Here is a 6,433-nt window from a genome sequence, read left to right on the forward strand (position 1 = left end):
AGAATAAAAGAAAGACACCAGAACTGAGGCAGAATACAGACACAGCATTATGAGAAAACAATGGTGAACCTCAAACTCCTGCAATGTGGGCTAGATAGTCAAGTAGTCAGCATCCACCAACTGTACCTTTTTTTTTTTTTTTTTTTTTTTTTTTCAAAATAGCTCAGCACTGAGTGTGATGAGACCTTCTGAAAAACTGGCCAGAAATTTAGGTGCCTAACGGGGAGCTGAATTTTTCTGAAAATCTGGCGCTAGTGGTGAGAGTGAGATCTTTTGAAAATTCTGGTCAATATGTCTGGAAGTTCTAAGAACCATCACAGCTTTTAACATTTTCTGGAACATGATGAGAAAAATAGAGATGTTGTCCTTGACTTACAATCACAATGTTTCACCTTGATCCCAGGTTTCAACAAAATTGATTTTGTTTTTATATGCAATGTGAAACAAACACCTCTCTGTAGACATTTGGACAGAGAAAAAGAAATATATATGACACTAACCCACATTGCCTTGCATGCGTAGCCCCCTGAGCAAGATGGTAGCCAGTATTCTACAGGTGGAAGGCTATGCACTATTGTTCACCCTCAGCAGTTAGACCTCAGGAATGGAAGACGCCAATGATCCTGAGTCTCTCCAGATGGTTAATTTTGAAGACTTTTCTATAGAGCTGTGTGAAAGATTTTTGCATGAATATTTTATTTACTGAAATATTTTGATTGACAAAAATAACTTTTTGTTTTAGTTTTGTTTTAACAAGAAAACTGAAAAAAATTCATCTTGGGTCAACCTAGATTGTTGTTATTATTGTTATTATAATTTTGGTTAGGCTAGCTAGCAAGCAAAAGAATAAGTGATTTGCACAGCTCTATTTGTATAAAAGGTCCTCAGTGGGAAGAGGCCTCCATAATCTGCTCTGAGGCACCTGGAAGGTTCGATTTTGAAATGGTCTCCAAAGACCTTCCCAGCATCATGAAGAATCCTGATTTTCTTTCGATTGGAAGTTGAAAAAGTCTGCTTCCCTAACCAGGAATCGAACCAGGGCCACAGCAGTGAGAGTGCCGAATCCTAACCACTAGACCACCAGGGAGGTCTTACTACAAGCTTTTGTTACCTGTCCTAGGCTTACGCAGTCTACCTTATCTCCAAGTTGTGAATCTGGTCCATTCTCTGTTGCCCAGAAAGGACAACAAGAGGAAATGAAGGAACCTCAGGGTCACAGCCTGCCCTGAGCCCAACCAAAGGCTACTGAAACAAACTCCACTTAAGTTTCAGCCTCCTACACCAGCATCACAAGAACAACACAAACAAATCTCAAGAGGAACAAGCCTCGTCTGCTTTCATTTACACCTGTGCAGCCCTCTCAGCTTCTTCTTCTGCCTACTTAGAGCCTCTTCCAGGAAGACACATGGGGCTGACAGTAATTCTGTCCTAAAAGCAAGGGAGGGGTTTCGATACTACCTCACAGAAGCTGACAGGAGTTTGATTCTGTGTGACAAAGCCCTGCTCCTAATTTGTCAATTCCATACACTCAGGAAGCAGCCAAAGGGCTGAACACCCCTGCTCTTCTCTCCTTGGCCTCATCAGGTGTCCTAGGCCCTTCCCCACAAATACCTTCACCAGAAGCTGGAGGCCCAAGTACCTGCAGGTTTCCCTCACCCACCTCCTAAAGGAAACAGTCACCCCCTTCTCTGACATTCCTGCGGCCAAGTTTCCTTTGAGGAGCTTCTCCCCAGGGGGACCTGATGCCCTGCAAAAATGTGAACCATCTTGTCTGCCCCCTCTCGGGAAGCGGTGACTTTCCCACATTAGATCAGTTAAACAGTCTCTCCCCCTGATGGAAAAACACTAAATCCCCCTCTCCAGGAGTTCATCTATTTCTAGGGCATGATACTAACAAACAGCACAGAACGGAGCGGTCCGTTCACATTAAACGGCGTCTCAACAGGATGATGGGGGGAAAGTTAAATGACTCAACACCACTTGAGCAAGTGAATAATGACGCTCAGTGGCCCAAAAGGTTAATTGTCTTCAGGGCCGGCTTTAGGAAGGGCGGGGCCCAATTCGAACATTTTTGGTGGGGCCCCGGCAGGGATGACTAACAAAAAAAATAATGGAAATAAAGCCTTTCATTTCTTCCATGTATTGTTTACTTTCCATAACTATATAAATAATAAAATTATATATTATGTACATTGCATCATATATGCTGTTGATCGGTTATTAATGAGCTCCGTTTCACGTATGTGGGTCCCCGCCACTCCCTGGGGGTGTGCTAGGGTGACCAGATGTCCTGATTTTATAGGGACAGTCCTGATTTTTGGGTCTTTTTCTTATAGGATCCTATTATCCCCCACCCCCTGTCCCGATTTTTCACACTTGCTGTCTGGTCACCCTAGTGGTGTGCACATGTGTGGGTCCCAGCTGCTCCCTGCCCCCCTCATTGAAGCAGGTGTGCAGGGTTACTGCCCTGGGAACTGCAGGGCACCAGTGGACATGGGGCTGGCTGGAGGCAGGGCAGGGGCTCACTGGAGGTAGGGGCTGGCTGCAGGCAGGGCAAGGGGTGCGGGGCTGGCTGGAGACAGGGGTGTGTGGGGCTGGCTGGCTTTGGGCAGGGCCGCAGCGGGGTGCGGCAGGGGTTGCCTGGAGACAGGGCAGGGGGTGCGGCAGAGGCTGGCTGTGGGCAGGGGGTGCAGGGCTGGCTGCAGGCAGGGCAGGGGGGCGGGGCTGGTGCGGGCAGAACAGGGGGTGCAGGGCTGGCTGGAGACGGGGCTGGCTGCGGGCAGGGCAGGGGGTGCGTGGCTGGTGCGGGGACGGGGTGCAGCAGAGGCAGTGGAGCCCCGGCCCTTTAAATAGCCCCCGAGTCCCCCGCTATCCCAGGGCTCGGGGGGCTATTTAAAGGGCCCAGGGCTCCCCTGCTTCTACCGCCCCGGCCCTTTAAATAGCCGCGGGAGCCCTGGGGAAGCAGCAGGGCTCCAGTGGCTATTTAAAGGGCCGGGGCGGTAGAGGCAGCGGGAGCCCCGGACATTTTAAATAGCCCCCAGAGCCCCGCAGCCCTACCCCAGGGCTCCAGCAATGGGGGTCTGGTAGCAATTTAAAGGGCCTGGGGCTCCGGCCCCTGCTGGGAGCCCTAGGTCCTTTAAATTGCCCCCTGGGGAAGCCGGGCCACCCTGGTACAGCGCACCGGCTCTTGCCGGTACACCGTACCGGGGCTTGGGCCCGGGGCCCGATTCAGGGGAATTGGTTGAATTGGCCTAAAGCCGGCCCTGGTGGGGGTATGGCCACAGAGCCGCAGGGAGGGGAACCCTGAGGTGTGGGGGCTGGGTGGGTACTGGGAGTTCCTCCTGAAGGGACGGGGGTTGGCCAAGGTCACTCAGCCCCGGGGTGTGGGAGGGGGACAGGCTGAGGGCACTCAGAGCCCCAGGAAGTGGGGGGGGGGCTGAGGGGAGGGACTGGCCAGGGGCACTCAGAGCTCGGGGGGGCTGTCCGGGGGGGCACTCACAGCCCCAGGAGGTGGGTGGGGGAGGGGCACACAGGATTTCAGGAATTCCCTGGCAGTGAAGAGCTGCTGGCGGCAGGGAGGAGCCAGCCGTGACAATCCCCACTTCGGATCCCTGGCTGGACTAGTGGCTATGGGGGCCCCTGGCCAAGCTGCAGCGGAAGGTGACCTGAAGGAAATGCCTTGGCCTCGGCCTCCGGCTAGGAAGGGCCTGGGCCAGACAATGACCCACCGCGCAGTGTCCCAGCTCCCTGCCCCACACCTGCGGGGCACGGCCCCTCCTCTGTAGGGAGGTTGGCATGTACCTTAGTGCTGCTTCCTCCATCCCCAAAGGCCTCTCCCAGCCAGTCTCTGGCAACCCCTGCCGTTCAATACGCACATTACCCTGCTGTGACATATCAGGGGGGGACCCCTCGGGGATGGGGGGGCTGTCACACAGCTGGGCAATTTAACCCGGCTGGGCCGGGGTGACTGTCTCCCTGGAGCTGGGGTCTCAGCCCAGGTGTCTCTCTGCCCTTCTTCCAAGTCGCCCCCGGGCAAGGTGGGAGCGCCCCACGTTGGGTTCCAGCCCCACATTCACACCCACAAGTGCTGGTGGGTTCCAATCCCAGCTGAACACGCCCACGCCCACGCCCTGCTGTGGAGCTCTCAGGTGTCTTGAACTGGAATTTGTTTGGAGAGAAACTGCTAAGGAGCCTTATCAGCCCCGAGCAGAGAGTACCTGGGAGCCTGCCTGGGTCGGGCGGGTCTGGTACAGCCTCCCCCCAGATAAGGCTCTTTCCTGGACCTGCCACCCATTGGAATCTGGAACGATTCCCTCCGAGGTAACACCCGGGGCAGCCAGGGCAGGGCAGGGCATGGCCTGCTCCCCTGGAGTGTTAGGGCTTTCAGGATTCAGAGGTGTCCGCGGAGCAGGTTGTGATTGTACGTTAAAGCAGCGAAGAAAGTTGTGGGGGCAGAGGAATTGGGTGCTGTGGCCCCCCCATGCCTGGGGCCTATTTGAAAGGCAGCTGTCACACTGTCCCCTTTATCGGGAGTGCCCACTACACCCATCTCATGTAGTCCTCCGCACGAGAAGGGGGAGCATGTTCCCAGCTGAACGGCGTTCGTCCAGGACTCACCGACCCCTATTCCAGGATGGGGGAATGACCTGAGAGAGAGGTCACCATGTAGCCTGCCAGTGGCTTCTGGATTCCTCTGGGAAAGGGTTAACCAGGGGCTTAGTTTAGTCCACATTTGGCTTTCTCGGCAGTGCTGGACTCTGGTGGCAGGGAGGGGTCCAGCTCGCACCCTTTCACCTGGCAGGGAAAGTGACCTAAAGGTTAGGATGTTCTCACAGGCTATCGTAGTTACTGGGACCTTGGCAGGGAGGATTGGTGGCTTGTGGGGCATCGGATACCTCCCCTCCTCCTAGAGCTGTGCAGTAACCAGAACATTACCCCTGCGAGGAGAGGGTTTCGGGGACCCTGGGATCTTGGGAGCCAGGGCTTCTCTCAGCAGCCTGGAAGCCCAGGCCCCCCATCAGCCTGTCAAGCAGGTGGGCAGGTGGGCTAGCTGGCAGGGAGCCAAGCAGCTTTCCGTGCGAAACCTGCCTGCTTTCTGTCTGAAGGTTTGTCCAAATCGACGTGTTCCCACGAAACATTTGGATTTTGACAAGCTGGCAATTTCTGATGGAAAAACAGTTCCACTGGCAAATTCTGACCAGCGCCTCTCCTGACCGCACAGCTCCCTGCATCTTTGCTGAGCGTGGAATCAGAATGGACTTGACACAGGTGGTTGTGCCCTGGGATGCCATCTCAGCCCAGCTCCCCCAGTGCTCCGGCGCTCACATTCTCCTAGTGGTGACGTCTGACCCTGGGGAGATGAAAGGCCTCTGCAGGTTGTTTCCTGCAGTGTGAGCTTTGGCTGCAGGCTTCTGTCCCCAGCCATGCCAGGAAGGAATCTGTCTAGCCAGGCTGGGCGTCCTCCCTCATCTGTGGTCAGAGGTCACACGGGCCCTTCCAGTGACAAGGTGGCAGCATCTGGCCCTGGGAAAACAGACATCTGCTGTGTGCTCACCCCAGAGATTTCTTTCTTTCTGCAAACTGAAGAGGCCTCTCTCCTGTAGCCTCAGCAGAGGCTGCGAGGAGGCCAGCAGGCCCTGTGGCCCCCCCGCAGACTGGGGGAGGCCCTGACCAGTAGCTCTAAAGGCCAGAAGACCCCACAGGACAGGTGGGGAAAGGGACTGTGATGTTACGTTGCTGTTCCATGGTTCCTTTCTCCTCAGCTGAAGAAGAAACTGAGCCCTGAAGCAAGGCAGCAGACTGGCTTGTCCGTGCGGCTGACCCAGTATTCACCAGAGGGGGGAGAAGGAACAGTGAGGCTGGTGGGTTCCTTCTTCTAAAAAGAAAACAAATCAGAGCATGTTTTTACATCCGGCTTTTGACTCCCCGGCCAATGGGTGTGATCATTCCAGGTAGAAAAGTCAGCCTGTAATGCCCGGCTCCTGCTGGCTGCTCCGATGGAGACTCCACTTCCCCTCTCCTCCCCGTAAGGCAGGGGAACTGCCAGCCACTGCCTGGTACTGTCTGCACCCAGCAGCAACACTCCTCTACCTCCCACTGCCCTCTCCTCTGCTGAGGTCCCCCATGCCCTGCCCTGGCACCCTCTCTGCTATGGGGTCAGACACGCGGGGAGAGCAGGGCAGGTCTGTGCCCTCAGCCTTGGGGCTCTCGCACAGAGCTCTGCCTGCAGGCCCAGCCCTGAACATCACGGCGTCAAAGGAGCTTCTCCCACTATCACGGCAGCTCCTCCTGTTGGTGCCCAAAGCCCAGGACTCGCACTCAGGCCCTGAAAGCAGGGCCGGCTCCAGGCACCAGCCGACCAAGCACATGCTTGGGGCGGCACCTGGTAAGGGGCGGCCAATCTTGGGGTGGTGGGGTTTTTTTTGGGGGGGGG

At 55.4% G+C, this 6,433-nt stretch overlaps 1 non-coding gene across 1 annotated transcript; it reads right to left on the minus strand.

Annotated features, from left to right (window-relative positions):
- Window positions 1-1,015: 1,015 nt before the first annotated feature.
- On the minus strand, window positions 1,016-1,087 carry TRNAE-CUC. Its single transcript has one exon. It is a non-coding gene; the product is annotated as a tRNA-Glu (tRNA).
- Window positions 1,088-6,433: the final 5,346 nt, after the last annotated feature.

This window comes from Trachemys scripta, chromosome 14 (assembly GCF_013100865.1).
Source record: "Trachemys scripta elegans isolate TJP31775 chromosome 14, CAS_Tse_1.0, whole genome shotgun sequence".
NCBI classification, from domain to species: domain Eukaryota; kingdom Metazoa; phylum Chordata; order Testudines; family Emydidae; genus Trachemys; species Trachemys scripta.